Raw genomic sequence first — 18,993 nt, 5'->3', positions numbered from 1 at the left:
ACAGACACACACACACACACCCGCAGAACACACACAGACACAGATTTCATTCGTTTCTTCATTCCAACCCCCCACCAGAACTTATCCCAGATCCATCCTTCCAACTCGGCACCTCCCTCTTGAACTGTGCTACCTGTCCGTCTTTTTTCCCACTATCCACTTCACTCTTTGCTCCAACCTATCACCTTCACTCCACCATCATTTATTTGTCGCCTTCCCAGCTGCCTTACCCAAGCACCATCCCCTTCCATTTATCATTCGGCCCACATGGTCCACAAGCCTCGTTACTAATGATGAGATTATGCTCGAAATTCCAACTTTCATGCTCCTTGGATGCTGCCTGAAATTCTGTGCTTTTCCAGCACCACACTCTTTGACATAAACACAGAAACACACACAGACACACACACACACACACAGACACAGACACACACATACACAAACACAAAGACAACCATGCTTCCCACGCTCGAAAACATCCACACTCCCCACACAGAGACACCCACACTGCCCACACACACACACACATACTCACACACAGACAGGCATACACACTCAAACAAACATGCACACTAACACACATAGACACCCACCCTCCCCACAAATGCACATTTACTCTCATACACGGACAGACACACTCAGCCAGACACACAACTAACACATATGCAGACACGCAAAAAGCACATGTACGTACATACATGCACAAAGGAACACACAGACAGAAACACAGACACACACACACAGGCACACAGATACATACTGATATGCACATACACTGGCAAACAGACAGAGGCATACACACATTGACACATAGAAAACACCCTTACAAGCCCCCTACACACAGACACCCAAACTCCTCACACACACGCAGAATCACTGATACACAGGGACACACAATCACTCGCACACACACAAAACAAGCACATATTATCACACAGACACACAGAGATGCACAGAGACATGCACACACCGACACACACCAACACATACATACAGGCATGCACACACAGAGGCAGACATACATTGACACATGTACACACACAGTGACAAGATCCATTGAATCGGATTCCATGAAAAACAGAAGCCGATGGAATGAAAAGTGCCATGAGAGCGAGAATATGACATTATATGTGAGGAAGTTGTTTTCCAGACTCGAGGAGAGTGCACAATGCTGTTTCCAGGGATCAATATCTGGATATGTAGACAGAATTAGCATCGGCTGTTATTGTACTGCATCTTTTGTACAATGTTGCAAAAGCACAGGCCTTTTCTATAGAGGGGACAACTTCAAAATCCTCAATGATGCAAAACACACAAATGAGGTGAACAACAAAGCAACCGCAGAAACTCGTGTTACGTCATGGGGTGAACGCCCTGGCTCAACCTTTGCTCAAATTCGCTCTCTGTCAAATTCCTGAGCCAGAGTTTCGAACACTGAATGGTCTATGTTAATAAACACTGCTCAAATCTCACAACTTCAGTATTTAATACGCCCCTACATGTATGTCTGACAACAGTAATTGCTCCCTCACTGTGTTACTTCAGCACACGTAGAGAAAAAATGAACATGAGAACAACAGTCACGTATGTGACAGGGATTTGACCCGATGCACACCTCTTCCCACCCTACCTCTTGCACACCTCTTCCCACCCTACCTCTTGCATTACACCTCTTCCCACCCTACCTCTTGCAAAAATGCCATCCCATATTCCCAATTCCTCCGCCTCTGCCAGACCTGTTCCCAGGAGGACCAGTTCCACCACAAAACACACAAGATGGCCTCCTTCTTTAGAGACCGCAATTTCCCTTCCCACGTGGTTAAAGATGCCCTCCAATGCATCTCATCGACATTCCGCACCTCCGCCCTCAGACCCCAACCCTCCAACCGTAACAAGGACAGAACGCCCCTGGTGCTCACCTTCCACCTTACAAACCTTCGCATAAACCAAATCATCCGCTGTCATTTCTGCCACCTCCAAACAGACCCCACCACCAGGGATATATTTCCCTCCCCACCCCTTTCCGCCTTCCACAAAGACCGTTCCCTCAGTGACTACCTGGTCAGGTCCACACCCCCCTACAACCCACCCTCCCATTCTGGCACTTTCCCTGCCGCCTCAGGAACTGGAAAACCTGCGCCCACACCTCCTGCCTCACCTCTCTCCAAGGCCCTAAAAGAGCCTTCCACATCCATCAAAGTTTTATTTGCACATCCACTAATATCATTTATTGTATCCGTTCCTCCCGATGCAGTCTCCTCTACATTGGGGAGACTGGGCGCCTCCTAGCAGAGCGCTTTAAGGAACATCTCCGGGACACCCGCACCACTCAACCACACCGCCCTGTGGCCCAACATTTCAACTCCCCCTCCCACTCTGCCGAGTACATGGAGGTCCTGGGCCTCCTTCACCGCCGCTCCCTCACCACCAGAGGCCTGGAGGAAGAACGCCTCATCTTCCGCCTCGGAACACTTCAACCCCAGGGCATAAATGTGGACTTCAACAGTTTCCTCATTTCCCCGTCCCCCACCTCGCCCTAGTTCTAAACTTCCAGATCAGCACTGTCCCCATGACATGTCTGGACTTGTCCTACCTGCCTAGCTCCTTTTCCACCTACCCACTCCACCCTCCTCCCTGACCTATCACCTTCATCCCTTCCCCCAATCACTCATGGTATTCTACGCTACATTCTCTCCACCCCCACCCTCCTCTAGCCTCCTCCACGCTTCAGGTTCACTGCCTTTATTCCTAATGAATGGATTCTGCCCGAAACGTCGATTTCGAAACTCCTTGGATGCTGCCTGAACTGCTGTGCTCTTCCACCACTACTAATCTAGAATCTGGTTTCCAGCATCTGCAGTCATTGTTTTTACCGCCTTGCAGTTCTTCCCCAGGCTGTATCACACAGCAGGGTCCTCCGGTGAAATGAACAGCCGTGAATGACATGTGGTTCGGTCTGTCGGAGACAGCATTTCCAGACAGATACAGTTCCCTCTTATTAGAACAAGCAGCACTGATGATGAATAACCTCAGAGAGAAGCAAGCGATAGAGATTTACCGTGGACTCGATGGGCTGAACGGCTTCTGTCGGCACGTGAATGACGTCACCCGTCTCTGCCGTCCCTCTCCCTGTCTCTGTGACAGAGTGGCAGAGGGAGAAATAATGGCTCGTTTTTAATCCTCCCTTCCGCTTTGGACTGTCTGCAGCCCCGCAGCCCCTGGCTGTGGGGATGGTTCTCAGTGAGTGAGGGTTTCATACGGAGCCGCTTCATCTGGGACATTTGGGACTCAGATGTTAACTGATGCCCGATTGCAGCAAAGAAACCGACGGCTCTGAAACAAAAGCCTTTCTGCTGGATTGTTCTGTGAAGATTGATTCTGAACATCAAATGGGCAGCAGAAAAATGCAGTGCTTTGAATTTTACTGAGGGAAGAGAGTCCACAGCCCATTTCTCTCTTTCCCACCAGCTCAGCACGTTTTTCTCTCTCTCAAATAAATGATATTTGGAGGAAGTTCGCAATCAAAGTTGCTAAGTTCCAGCGGCGCTCTTGCACCTGGCTGTGCCCGTGAGAGGAAGCTTCAGAGCATATCCGCATTTACATCCCGTCATAATGCCTGCAAGTGGAGGGGAATGGCTGAATACTCTGCCAATAGAGACAGCTCAGTCCACGGGGATGGGATAAACAGCATCGTCCCGCGTGGGGACGTTCTGCCGATCAGACACAGTCCACTTTATCATTCAGATCATACCAGAGTGAGAACGCTCGAGAAGGCCAATCGGTCACTCGTACCTGTGCCAACTCGGGAGTTGCAAAAAATTGGCGAAAGTGGAAAGTGGATTTGTTCACGTTTCAAGTGTTTCCATGAAGCAGGAAGCAGAAGAAGATACACAGTCAAGCGATTGAGATCTGACTACAGGGGCAGCAAATAAGTTGTACAGGGCAGGGGAGAGCTTTGAAGTATTGAATTCTGGTTAATGGGACGATCATGCTTTTACGAGGCCACGCTGCTACAGAAGAAACTATGTCAGTGTCTCTCAGCATTGTGATGTCACAGGCAAAAGACGCCGTTACACTGCAGGGAATTCCTTTTTCCAATGTGAGGGCAGTCCATATGTAAAGGTGTAGCTTATATATCGAATCCTTTCACATAAATAATTCCACTGCACCTCAGTGTGTTGTATTGTCTCCTTTCCACTTGACCTGTCATTGTGCCTGCACTGAAATTGATTTTCTCTTTCTGCGTGTCTTTTACAGTCTGGATGATGTGATGCAGTTGTACTGACCCATCTTCTGACAGAATTTTCCACTTCACTTCAGCCCGCCCTAACTTCGCTATCTGATACCATTACCGTTGTTTAGATGTTAATCGCTCGTCTCAGATCCAGCCTGCCCTCACCCAAAATAAATGGAAAACTCAGTCACACTGTGATCACTGCAATCGAGGGATATATTCACTCTAAGGTCATTGATAATTCGAAGGATAAAGTTAGGACTGCAGATGCTGGAGATCAGAGTTGGTAGTGTGATGTTGGAAAAGCACAGATCAGGGAGCATCCGAGGAGCAGGAGTATTCAGGTTTCAGACTTAAGCCCTTTATCTGGAATAAGGCTTGTGAGTCGGGGCTGAGAGATAAAAGAAAATAGTGTGGGGTTGAGGGGAAATAGCTGGAAAGTAAGTGATGGACGAATAGGAGGGAGAAGAAAATCGGTCAGAAATAGCAGTGATGGAAAGGGTTGCGAGGACGGTGCCGAGTTGAAGGCTTGGGCTTGGGGGAGGGGAAATGAGGTAACTGTTCAAATTCACATTTATCCCGTGTGGTGTTAGGGTCCCAAGCCGGTAGGTGTAATGTTCCTCCTCCAGGCGTTGGGTGGTAACGGTTTGGCAGTGGCGAGGTCCAAGACCTGTATGTCTTTGATGGGGTAGGAGGGGGAGTTGAAGTGTTCAGCCACGGGACGGTGAAGTTGGTGGGTGCGGGTGTCCCAGAGATGTTCTCTGAAATGATCTGCAAGAAGGTTTCCTGTCTCCCTGATGTAGAGGAGACCGCACTGGGCGCAACGGATTCAGTAGATGACATTGGTCGCTGTAAAGGTGAATTTCTACTGGAGGTGGAATGATCCATTCGGGCCTTGGCTGAGGTGAGCGGAGTGGTGTGGGTGCTAGTTTCACCCTTCCTTTGGTGGCAGTGAAAGATGCCAGGAGAGGGTTGTGGGCTGGTTGTGGGGGGGGGGGGTGGTGTATGGACCTGAAGAGGGGGTCATGGAGGGAATGGTCTTTACGGAATGTTGTCAGGGCTGGGCAGCGAAATATATCTCTGGTGATGGTGTCTGTTTGGAGGTGGCATCAGTGGCAGAATATGATGCGTTTATGCGGAGTTTGATGGGATGTAAGGTGAGCACCAGGTGGTTCTGTCCTTGTTGCGTTGAGAGGCGTGGCTTCAAGGGTGGTGGTGTGTGAAATGGAGGTGTTGAACCAGAGGGCGCTGTCAACCACGTGGGAAGGCAATTTGTGATCGTGGAAGAAGGAGACCAACTGGCTCTATCTGAGGTGAAATTGGTTATCCTGGAAACATATGTGCTGGAGGTGGAGGAATTGGGAATAAGGAATGGCGTTCTTACACGAGATAGGGTTGGAGGAGATGTAGTCTAGATACATGTGGGAGTCGGTGGGCTTGTAGTATATGTCTGTAATTAGTCAGTTGCCAGAGTCGGTGATGGAGAGGTCCAGGAAGGTGAGGGAAGTTGCCAAGAGGATCCGGATAAATTTGAGGTCGGAGTGGAAGGTGTTGGTAAAGTTGGTGAGCTATGCAACCTCCTCGTTCGAGCACCAAGTGAACCCAAACATTCATCAATGTAGCGGAGGAACAGGTGGAGGATGGTGCCTGTGTAATTGTGAAAGATGGACAGTTCCGCGTATCTAACAAACAGGCAGGCATAGCTAGGTCTTACGTGGTGCCCATGGCTACCAGCGTCAATGGAGGAAGTGGGAGAATTGGAAAGAGAAGTTGTTGATTGTGAGCACCAGTTCAGCCAAGTGGATGAGGATGTCGGTGGGAAGGTACTGATTGGGATGGTGTGAGATTAAGAAATGGAAGGCTTGTAGACTTCTGTCATGGCAGATGGATTTGTACAGGGACTGGATGTCCACAGTGAAGATGACGCGATGGGGGCTAGGGAAACGAAATTCTTGGAGGAGGTGAAGTGCATAGGGGTGTCACAAATGTAAGTGGGAATTTCCTGAACTGGGAAGAGAGGAGTGTGTCGATGTAGGAAGAGATGATTCGGATGGGACAGGCTCAGGATGAGACAATAGGTCGACTGGGGCAGTCAGGTTTGTGATTCTTAGAAAGGAACTGGAATCGGGGAGTGCGCGGTTTCCGGACAATGAGGTTGAAGGTTGTGGATGGGAGATGCCCAGAGGTGATGAGATTGTGGTTGGTCTGGGAGATGATGGTTTGGTGAGAGGAGGAGAGTTTGCGATCGTGGTCTGTAGGAGGAGGAGCCTGCGAGTTGGCACCTGGCTTCAGTTTTGTTCCTCTGTCCAACTCACAAGCCTAATTTCTGATGAATGGCTTATGCCTAAATCGTCCATTCTCCTGCTCCTCGGATGTTGCCTGACCTGCTGTGCTTTTCCAGTACAACACTCTCCACTCATTCATTATTACTGTCTCATTTCACACTACCAGGTCAATGCTGTCTGTTTGATTCTAATGAGCACTGTTCTCATGGACTGCGACAAAATCTGCCAATCTGAAACAAAAACAGAAATTGCTGTAAAATCAAAGGTGTGTTGGCAGCATCTGTGCAGATGAATCACAGTTAACGTTTCACATCCATTGGGTCCGTCTCTCCACAGATGCTGCCAGACGTCCTGAAATATTTCAGCAACGTCTGTTTTTGTTTGATTTTCAACATCAGCAATTTTTTCATTCTTGTTTTCTTATTTTCTGCCAATATGATTTGGCTAAAGATTACGTTAAATGTTTTAAATATGACTGTGATGGAACGGCCAGATTCCACCAGCCGGCTCCTTTTATTTGGTTGACGTGACCAATGCCTTTCCACTTGGTCACCGCGCCCTACAGCTGCACTGCATATAAATTGACAAAATTGTGGCATTCTCTCGGATTGGTAATCAGGAGCGAGATTGATTGAAATTATTGAAAACTTAAGATAAACTGATAAAATACGGGATAAAAAACAGGAAACTGAAAGGGAAAGAGAGAACAGCGAATGATAATTTTTTGACAAAACTGAAATATAATTGCTCAAGAGTCAGAAAGTGCTTTCATCCACAAACATACCATAATATGGAATGTAATTTTTGGGACAACCAATGCAAACAGATAGCAAAATCTTATTTTTAAAGTCTTGCTGCAATTGTTTTGGTTTTAATGAACGCACACATGGGATTCAGTGCTGTAATGATCTGCTAAAATGGAAAAGGAAATCCTTGCCTTCGAGGATACGTGTGGAATGTTCACTGATTCATCCCAGTAATGGCAGGACTGTCCTCTGGAAGCGTAAGAGTAAAATTATTCAATGTTCCATGGAGTTTCGAATGAGCGGTGAAGGGAATGTCTCCATTCACAAATTAATCATTCAGTAGAATTCCATACAGGGACCCATGAAATGATGAACAAATTGAACAACAACACGGACATACGATACACAATAGCTACGACAATTACTCTGTGAAAACTGTTGAAAACTGTGGCCTTTGGTGATGGCATTTACTGTCCAGACCCAGTCTGCACTGGAATGACGGGAGACACACTATGAAGTAATTGAACTTCAGTCACCTTTAGAAATAGCTGAGACTGACTCAGGACATGGGGATTTAGAGATGTTGGCCTTACAAACCTTTCAGACATTCCGTGGAACAATAAAGGAAGTGATATATAATTTCCGTCTCCATGGAGGCGATGTTCATGAACTGGATAGGTAGTAATTTACCTTATTGGAGTTTATAAATAGAGGCGTCATATTTACAAAGCAAAGAGTTCATTGAATAACTGTAAAACCTTTTGGTCACACTCAGTGGGAACATTGTGTGTAATCCTTGTCCTCATTCTCCACTAAAAACATGTGAAGAAGTCAGAAAGGGCACAGACGCTGTTTCCTGGATAGCAAGATATTAGAAAGCCAAGTGACGTTGTTTACTGAGACATAAAAATATCAGAAAGGATACAAACGGGATGATAGAATGAATGAAGGATTTTATTCACGAGATTTGGAAATGCTGGAGCAGAAACACGCAAGTTTGATGTAAACAAATGAGATTTTCACATAACGCGAGGTTTGAATGACTAAATCGGGAAAGTCCCTCTTTCGAGTGAATTAATACCTTTCGTTAGAGCTTGAAAACCATTAGTGAATGATTAAGAAAAGTTTGGATGAGAGTTTCTTCCACTCAATAGAGTTATTTAAATCGTGAACGACTTTCCAGAAGTAAAACGTAGAAGCTCACTTTGGAGTGTTTTAAAAGATGCACGAACAAACGTACAAGGAGAGAATTTACCATTGAGTGAAAGTCAGTGTGGTTGCGTAACAATTTCGAATTTGTTGACTTCAGACACAAAGATATTTCATGACCACGAACAACTGAATAAGACTGAGTATAACAAGTTCATGGATTGGTAAGGTGTGGCGTATTATTCAAGGTGAAACTCTGTAAATTGACCTGATGTCGTAAAATAACTGCAGACAGAAGTTATATCCACTTGGAGACGCAACACCTACTTTAAAGATTTGACCACACTCACATGATGTTATGTCCATTTCGTACATTCTTAACTCCACCCAAGAAATCCACCAAGAAGTCTCTGTCCTTTTGTATTGGTAACCCTCTGTACTTCTCTGCAGCACACCATTTAAGATAAAATATGCTCTGACTTAAATTTAATTCAATACAATATTCAAACGGTCCTATGTGATTTCTTTTTTTATTATTGCAACAACCTTTGTGAATTTGCAACAACTGTGGCACATGAAACCAGTTCAACATCTATTTTCCCGGAATCTAACGCAGTGCACATGGGAAACGTTATCCACCTGCTGAAAAATCACCTTCTGCTCTCTCTCCACATATGTCTCTTCACGTTTTAGATACTTGCAGTATGTTTGTTGATCAAGGAGTCATTATCCAGAAAAGGTCGTTTCTCAATCCACAAACACGGGTATTTTCCCATAAACTTGGCTTTGCTCAGCATCATCTTCTGTCCGTATTCCTCAACACGACGACAAATTGAACCTTCTCCATGTGAGGCTCAAAATTAAAACTTCGGTACAGCACACCCCACTATACTGGAACAGAGATACCGTGCACTGGTCACCTTCAACATAGGAACAACACATTAATGCTTACCCCCACGTTCCTGGTTTTACCTTAACGTTTGGGAAACCGAGTTTCTCTGATTCCATGGCTAGTAACGGGGATTATATGATCATCTTCACCAGTGGTTCAGTCCCCGAGTGAGGAAAGTGGTGAGGTACTCATTGTAAAGATGGGTAGATTGATGAAATGTACAATTTCATCTTTTGCCTTCACTAACCCATGAGCTTTTTATTTTGTTTTGAATCTGTAGAAATCTTAAAATCTTCATCTTTAACAGACTCAATGACAGATCTCCATTGTGTCTCTGGCATCAAATTTCATAGTGTAACCTCCCTCTGAATTCTTCCACCGCAGTCCGCTGTTTGGGAAGTGTGCCTGTTGTGGGAAATGCACTTCCCCGTGTGTCACCTGCTGCTCCCAGCATGCGCACTGGCACTGCACTCATATTCCTTGCTCACTTGCTCACTGTGTTGCAGTGATCACACAGTGACTTGGTGTCGCACGGCCCAGGAAAATGATACAGATCAAGGTTTTTGCATTGTTGAGTTCAATTGTCAGTTTAGCCTTATTTTGGATTTTGAAATTGTCTGTTCTGTACACAAGTGCGTGTCAAAAACATCTGAGTGGAAGTTAGGTCTTCGGAATAATGACATTGAGCACTGTGCACTCTCCTCCAGTCTGGAAAACAATTCCTCACAGGCAATTTTATAGACAATAGACAGCAGGTGCAGGAGTAGGCCATTCTGCCCTTCGAGCCAGCACCACCATTCATTATGATCATGGCTGAACATCCTCAATTTGTATCCTGTTCCTTCCTTATCCCCATAACCCTTGATTCCACTATCCTTAAGAGCTCTATCCAACTCTTTATTGAAAGAAAACCTCCTGCTGTCTCGGGTTCTGCATTCCGTTGACTTCAAATCTTCACAGAATTCAACAGACCTTGTTACATAGTCATTTCCTCATTTTTGTTCAGATCACTGTGCACAGTGTGACAGTGGGAATGCACTTGCCCCACAACCCAGGGGTCAGACCATAGTATTGGAACCGTACTGTTTTATTTCTCATTTCACCAACACCAGGGAGAAATATCTGCTGCTCTGCATGATTTACAAAATTCAATTATTCATCAGGTCATAGCTGCGTGAGCGTTTCTGCCGAGGTGGCCGAGAGGTTAAGTCGATGGACTGCTAATCCATTGTACTCTGCACGCGTGGGTTTGAATCTCCCTCATCAACGGTTTTCAATGGTGCTGTTTTCAGATGATCACAGCTGTCGTATTGAAACTGGGATTCTGATAGTTATTTTATATGCATTGACGCTATTACAAAAATCTCAAAGAATAGTTTGAGCCTGTTGACTAAACGGCATTGAAATGTCGATTGCATTGGGATAATGAAAAGGAGCGCGTTTTTCTTTTTCAAGTCAAGTTGTTGTGAACATTTTTTTCGTATGAAAGACATCCAGGAAAATCAAATACCGAGAGCTGCGAAGTGCATGTTTATGCAAAGGGATTCTTAATGAATGTTTTGTCAGATGAAATCTGGAGGAGGTTGAGTAGAAGTAATTCATCCTGGTGAGAAGAGCACAGCGAGACAGCACAAAATAATGGAGATATTTCAAAATGGGCAGGGCGTGGGTTTAGGGGCACTGAGAAGTGGCTGGAAATGCACAGTGGAGAATTGCCGATGTGGGTGCCATGCATGGGCACGGAGAGACTTACACATTGGTCTCGTCCTCACCCCTTGCTCTCGCCATTGATGAATGCTGGACATAAGGCACAGATAAACACACGATGTGGGAAGCAAGCTCCCTCTGGTTATGCAAACACAGGATGCATCACATAGAACTATGAACAGCTGGAGAAATAAGCATGTTACCTATAGGGAGTGAAACTAAACTGTGGATCAATAACATCAGATTGATGCAACATGAACATGAAAAATGATTTAAAATGTAGGGTGTAGGTTTGCTCGCTGAGCTGTAGCTTTGATATCCAGACGTTTCGTTACCTGGCTAGGTAACATCATCAGTGGCAACCTTCAAGTGAAGCGAAGCTGTTGTCTCCTGCTTTCTATTTATATCTTTCTCCTCGATGGGGTTCCTGGGGTTTGTGGTGATGTCATTTCCTGTTCGTTTACTCCGGGGTTGATAGATGGTATCTAGATCTATGTGTTTGTTTATGGTGTTGTGGTTGGAGTGCCAGGCCTCTAGGAATTCTCTGGCGTGTCTTTGCTTAGCCTATCCCAGGATAGATGTGTTGTCCCAGTCGAAATGGTGGTATTTTTAATCCGTGTACGAGGTCGTGTCTTTTTGTGGCTAGCTCGTGTTCGTATATCCTGGTGGCTAACTTTCTTCCTGTTGTCTTACGTAGTGTTTGTGGAAATCCGTGCATGGAATTTTGTAGATGACGTTGGTTTTGTCCATGGATTGTACTGGGTCTTTTAAGTTTCTTAGTTTTTGTTTGAGAGTGTTGGTCGGTTTGTGTGCTACTGGGATTCCGAGGGGTCTTAGTAGTCTGGCTGTCATTTCTAAAACTTCTTTGATGTGTGGAAAGAACGTTAGTGTTTCTGGCTGTGTTTGGTCTGCTTGTCGTGGTTTGTTCTTGAGGAATCTGCGCACTGTATTTTTTGAGTATCTGTTGTTCTCGAATACATTGTATAGGTGGTTCTCCTCTGTTTTCCGATGTTCGTCTGTGCTGCAGTGTGTGGAGGCTCGTTGGAATAGTGTTCTGACACAGCTTCGTTTGTGTGTGTTGGGATGGTTGCTGGTGTAGTTAAGTGTTTGGTCAGTGTTTGTCGGTTTTCTGTATGCACAGGTTTGTAGTTCTCCGTTGTCCTTTCTTTCTACTGTGACATTCAGGAATGCGAGTTTGTTGTCGGTTTCTTCCTCCTTGGTGAACTTTATGCCTGTGAGGGTGTTGTTAATGATGTTAAATCTCTTTACTATCTTGTTTCGTTTTGTGATGACAAAGGTGTCATCTACGTAGCGGACCCACATTTTTGGTTTGATAGTTGGTAGGGCTGTTTGTTCTAGTCTTTGCATTACCACTTCTGCTATGAGTACTGATAGCGGAGATCCCATGGGTGTGCCGTTGGTTTGTTTGTCGACTATGTTGTTGAAGGTGAAGTGGGTGGTGAGGCACAAGTCCACTACCTTCTTGATGTTTACGTTGGTAATGTGATTGATGGTGGTTGGTGTGTGTGTGATGGTCTCTTCCAAATGTGTGGGAAGTGTTTCCTTTGCCAGGTCGATGTTGATGAAGGTGAACAGTGCTGTTATGTCGAATGAGATCATTGTTTCCTCTTCCTCCACTTTGGTGTTTTTGATGATTTTTAGGAATTCCTGGGTGGAGTGGATGGAGTGCTGTGACTCTTCTATGAGGTATTTCAGACTTGCGTGTAGTTCTTTGGCCAGTCTGTAAGTTGGTGTTCCGAGTAATGAGACTATGGGTCTGAGCGGGGCTCCTGGTTCATGGATTTTTGGTAGTCCGGTTCGACTTGGGCAACACATTGTTCCTGGGACAGTCTAAGCAAAGACATGCCAGAGAATTCCCAGAGGCCTGGCACTCCAACCACAATGCCATAAACAAACACATAGATCTAAATGCCATCTATGAACCCCGCAGAAAACGAACAGGAAATGACATCACCACAAACCCCGGGAACCCCATCCAGGAGAAAGATATAAATAGAAAGCATGAGACAACAGCTTCACTTGGAGGTCGCCACTGATGATGTTAACTAGCCAGGTAATGAAATGTCTGGATATCAAACCTACAGCTCAGCGAGCAAACCTACACCTTAAACCTCAACCTGAGTTACAAACCTTCACAAACCTTGCGATTTAAAGTGTCTTTATACACATATCATTAATAGACTTTTCGATATAAGACCCGTCTGGTTGAAAGAAGAAGACACTCCATTTCAAGATGGATGACAACGTTACCAATTTTGTTTTGAAGTTGAGATTTATTTGGTCATTTTAAACAATGAACAAGTTAATTTTAAATAATGCAAACCACATTCTCTCACCTGGAATAAACGTGTGATTTCAATATAAACATTGTCCTTGCTAAGTCACAGTTACTCAACATGAAAAATAAGATGTAATTTTTATTAAGCATACATCAGTTAGCACCATTATCTTACTTCAGATTGACTGCGGTATGCACATGCTAAATAAGGTTTAAGAAAGAATGACTTTTGCAAATAATGATTCGGTGGTGACTAAAAATAATATTAGGTTGTCATGATACGGATATTCCACCAATGGCTTCTGTGGTAGAAATGTTCAGTGGGCAGTATTTCTATGATGGTATAGAAGTCTGTGTGCTGCCAGGATGGGAGCTCCCACTTCATCTGGAGCGGCGTCTTTTGACGTGGACCAGGGAGCATTGTGACATCAGTCTGGGTGTTCCAACCACACCTGGAGCAGCTTCCATTGACATGGAGCAGCAGGGAGCATTGGCACATCCGAATGCAAGCTCTAGCCTCATTTGGAGCAGCTTCAGTTGGCATGGAGCAGGGAGCTTTGCGAGATCCATCTGGGAGATCCACTCTCACCTGGATCAGCTTTTAATGACATGTAGCAGCAGGGAGCATTGGGACATCAGAGCGATAGATCCAACCTCAACTGGACTACTTCTATTGACATGGAGGAGGGAACATTAGGACATCATACTGGGAGCTCCAACCTCTCAAGGACCAGCGTTTAATGACATCTAGCAGCTGGGAGCATTGGGACATCAGAGTGGTAGTTCTAACCTGAACTGCACCACTTTTACTGACATGGAGCAAGGAGCATTTGGACATCAGACTGGGAGCTCCAACTTCTAGTAGAGCAACTTCTATTGACATGGCGCAGCAAGGAGCATTGGAACGTCAGGTTGGGAGCTCCAACATCATCTGGAGCAGCTTGTATTTACATGGAAGAGGAGGGAAGATTGGGACATAAGGCTGGGGGAAAGGATATTCAACTATTTTAATCTAAAGTAAAATATGTTTCAACACCTCAGATGTTAATTGATTTATGAAGAATCTTTCCGGGGAAAATAATTAATTATTTGGATAGTAAAGACCAGTCCTGCAAATATTCAACTCAGGAAAACGCATTGGTACAGAAAGAAATGGGAGTGATGTTTCATGTCTTTGTCTTTTCTTTTCTGGCCGACTCTGCACTGGATTACATCACCGGAAGGACGTTTTCACTCATTTCCTGCAAGTACGGACAGGTCATTAACGTAATCTAAAACTGAAAATTAATGGGAATAGGCGATGTTATGATTCAGCTGGAGTTTACCTCAAATTATGGTGAAAACTTTTCAAAGTCAGTTGCAATTCCCTTGATCAGCAGTGACCTCATTGATTTGCTGATCAGATTGTGAATGGTCGTTTTTTATTCGGACAATTTGAAGTGAATCAATGATGGTGATTATCTTGGTTCTTTGTTCACCTTGTGGCTGTTACTGCTATTGCTCATTTCCTTGTTAACACCACAGCTCTGCAGCGTGTAAAATCTCAGCTTTGCATCTGGCCAGTGGTACAACCATTTGTATAGCTGGCTACGGATCAGGCGGTTGTTAGTTCAACTTTTACTTTGCGCAACTGCATTGTGGAGATTCAGCACACATTCAACCTAATCATTTTTGTTATGCTGAGGTGGGTAATATTTGAAATTTTCATCTCCACGAACGAAAATTCTTTCACTGTCTTCGACCAGTTAAACATTACCAAGAGCTGTCAGAGTAAAAATCACACAGCACCAGATTGTATCGAACAGAGTTAGTTGGAAGCACCAGTGTTCCATGCACTGCTTCTTCATCAGATGTTTGTCAACTGTTGGAATCTAAAATGGCTTTGTGTGATTATTAAATATATCCACCCCAGTCCAACACCAACACCTCCAAGTCATGGGTACCGTCGACACCACGAACGGTTGGTTAAAGTCCAGATGATCTTCCAAAAGATCGCGCATATTGACACACACACCAAGTTTCTGCAGAAAAACACCCATCTGATGAAGGAGCGACTCTCCGAAAGCTAGTGCTTCCAAATAAACCTGCTGGACTCTGCCCTGATATTGTGGATTTTTTAACTTTATCTACTCAACTCAAACACTGGCACTTCCATAACATAGACAGCATCAGTCATGTCCCACCGCTGTCAGAGAAGGCAATCCTGGAATAGCCTAATACATTGCACATGGGTATGTTTCGTTTTCAGAAACCAACACAATCAATCGCTGAAGCTCCTATGGATGAAAAGCACAGAAAAGAAATAGCTGAGACTCAGATTTGACAATATTTTGAAACTCTTTGGGAAGTGGAATCAGAGGAGAATGAAGGATTAACTGTCCGAAAGTGCAGAGAGGGAAGGCGCTTTTCCCTTCTTTGATGAGCTGGGGTATTGACTGATCTAAGGCATGAAACAGATTCCTGGTAGAGCTGCGCTCTCTGCATCAGGAACAAGAAGTTCTGATTTCCTGAACGGTAATGAAACACAGGCCACTCAGTTAAAGCTTTGAATACTAACCACTAGACCACCAGGGATGAGGGCAGAAGCCGTTGCACCGTTTCTTCATAACACAGTTTTTGGAATTATGTCACTGCAGATATGTTTCCCCTCAAAAATGATTGAATTATAGAGTGTTTACAGCACAGAACCGGGTCCCTTCATCTCATTTCCCAGCACTTGGTCTGTAACCTTGTAAGCTCTGACGTTTCACCTGAATACTAATTTCTCTGGAACGTTTTAATCTCGTAAAACACAATAAGTGGGATTAAAGTTTGAGATGGGAACTGAACCTCAGTTTTACCCATAGACTGAAGCACGCAGACACATTTCCCCAAGTGTGACACAGGCCTCGGGAGAAAACAAGCAGAAAGAAAGATTTCACCGACTTGTCTGATGTTGTCCCGTTTCAGAGTTCAACACCAATGTCTGGTGACAGCAAAGAAAGGAAAGATTCAGCCCCTCCCGTCCCAGTGTTCTTTGCCCATTGTTTCCCCATTACTCTGTAGTTTATACTGCCTCACCTCGTTCTTGCTGCCAAACTTGATCACTGCTCACGCCCGCTATTTCCTGTCCTGCCAAACGGTTTGCCTCAAGTTCTTGTAATGAAAAACAGGAATGACCTATTTCAAGCACTCTTCTAGTTTACAAGGACAGTTTTATCACCACTGAGCAAGCACATTGCCAGCTCAGAGAGAAGGTCTCATCCTTTAGAAACTGAAATGCAAAGATGATTGGATAGCCTCAGTATTGTAAACCAACCAACAAGACCGGAATAGGGCCGAGGAGATCACGCACAGAAGGATGGGAGAATAGAATGGCGAATTTCTTGGTGTCCAGGGTGATTTTAACAGAAATCTTCCCTGGTAGTTTCGTGATGAGGATTCAGTGATTTCACTGTCATGGCTTGTTAAAGGTTAACGTGTACAGTAATCAATATGAAATACTGCCTGATATTTCGAAGCAGAATGATGATGTGCAGCAGACAGAATCGTTTCCCTGCATGACCTAATAAGAGAGCTCAGAAGAACCAGGAGCAGACATGAGAGCCAGGAGGAGACATTAGAAGTTGTTGGCGGATAGGATCAGGGTTAACCCTAAGGCTTTCCACAGGTATGTCAGGAATAAAAGAATGACGAGAGTTAAATTAGGGTCAATCAAGAATAATAGTGGGAAGTTGTGTGTGGAGTCAGAGGAGACATGGGAAACACTAAATAAATATTTTTCGACAGTGTTCACTATATAAAATGAAAATGTTGGCGAGGAAGATACAGAGATAATTGCATCTCGACTCGAAGAGATTGAGGTTCACAAGGAAGAGGTATAAGAAATACTGTAGAGTGTGAAAATAGACAAGTCCTCTGGGCCAGATGGGATCTATCCTAGAATCCTCTGGGAAGCAAATGAAGAGAATGCCGAGCCTGTGCCATTGATCCAGAAATCATCATTATCTACAGGAATAGGGACTGAGGACTGGAGGATTGCAAATGTGGTTCTCTTGTTCAAGAAGGGTAGTAGAGACAACCCTGGTAATTACAGACCAGTGAGTCTCAATTCAGTTGTTGGTAAAGCGTTGGAAAAGATTATAAGAGGTAGGATTTATAATCATCTAGAAAAGAATAATCTGGTCAGGGACAGTCAGCATGGTTTTGTAAAGGTCGTGCCTAACGAATCTTATGAGTTTTTTGACAAAGTGACCAAACAGGTAGATGAGAGTAAGCAGGTTGATGTTCTGTATATTGATTTCAGCAAGGTGTTCGATAAGATTCCCACAGTAGGCTATTATACAAAATGTGGAGGAATGGGATTGTGGGAAACATAGCAGTTTGAATCAGTAATTGGCTCGCTCAAAGAAAACAGAGTGTTGTAGTTGATGCAACATGTTCATCTTGGTGTCCAGTTACTAGCGGGATTCCGCAAGGGTCGATGTTGGGTCCAGGGCTATTCGTCATTTTTATAAATGACCTGGATGAGGGCTTAGAAGGGTGGGTTAGTAAATTTGCGGGCAACACTATGGTCGGTGGAGTTGTGGATCGTGACGAAGGATGTAGTAGGTTGCAGAGAGACATAGATAGGATGCAGAGCTGGGCTGAGAGGTGGCAAATTGAGTTTAATGTGGACAAGTGTGAGGTGATACACTTTGGACGGAGTAATCGGAATGCAAAGTACTGGGCTAATGGTAAGATTCTTGGGAGTGCAGATGAGCAGAGAGATCTCGGTGTCCATGTACACACATCCCTGAAAGTTGCCACCCAGATTGACAGGGTTGTTAAGAAGGAAAACAGTGTTTTGGCTTTTATTAATAGAGGGATTGAGTTCTGGAATCAGAAGGTTATGCTGAAGCTGAACAAAGATCTGGTACTGCCACATTTGAAGTATTGTCAACAGTTCTGGTCCCGCATTATAAGAAGGATGTTGACGCTTTGGAAAGAGTGCAGAGGGGATTTTCTAGCATGTTGCCTGGTATGGAAGGAATGTATTATGAGGAAAGACTGAGGGCCTTGAGGCTGTCCTCGTTGGAGAGAAGATTGAGAGGTGACTTAATAGAGACATACAAGATAATCAGAGGTTTAGATAGGGTGGACAAGTTTGGAGACGGCAAACACGAGGGTCACAACTTTAAAGTGAGGGGAGAAAGGTATAAGACAGATGTCAGAGGTAGTTTCTTTACTCAGAGAGTAGTTCGGACATGGAATGCTTTGCCTGTAGCGGTGGTAGATTCGCCAAGATTAAGTGCATTTAAGTCATCATTGGAGAGGCATATGGACGTACATGGAATAGTGTAGATGGGATGGGCTTCGGATTAGTATGACAGGGCTGCGCGACATCGATGGCCGAAGGGCCTGTACTGCACTCTCATGTTCTATGTTCTATATGCTACAGTTCCACATCAGCAATGTCATCGGCAATTGCCTGACGTTCAATCAGTTTAAAACAAGAACGGAGGGGTCGTCAGGAAAACGGAAGGTGAATAGTGGTTTGTGAGAGTTAACGACATGCCTCGTGGAGCCAGGTACAATGTAGATACTGAATATCGGTTTTCCTGTTTACCTTGGTATACTGATCACTTCGGATCAATTGCCCAATATTGTCTGCCCTTTGTGTGCTGTTCTTTGTACATTGCACCTCGGTTCAGTGCTCTGAG

The sequence above is a fragment of the Chiloscyllium punctatum genome, unplaced genomic scaffold, assembly GCF_047496795.1.
Source record: "Chiloscyllium punctatum isolate Juve2018m unplaced genomic scaffold, sChiPun1.3 scaffold_93, whole genome shotgun sequence".
Classification (NCBI taxonomy): Eukaryota; Metazoa; Chordata; class Chondrichthyes; order Orectolobiformes; family Hemiscylliidae; genus Chiloscyllium; species Chiloscyllium punctatum.
The sequence above is the reverse complement of the archived record's forward strand: the minus strand, read 5'-3'. Positions refer to the sequence as shown.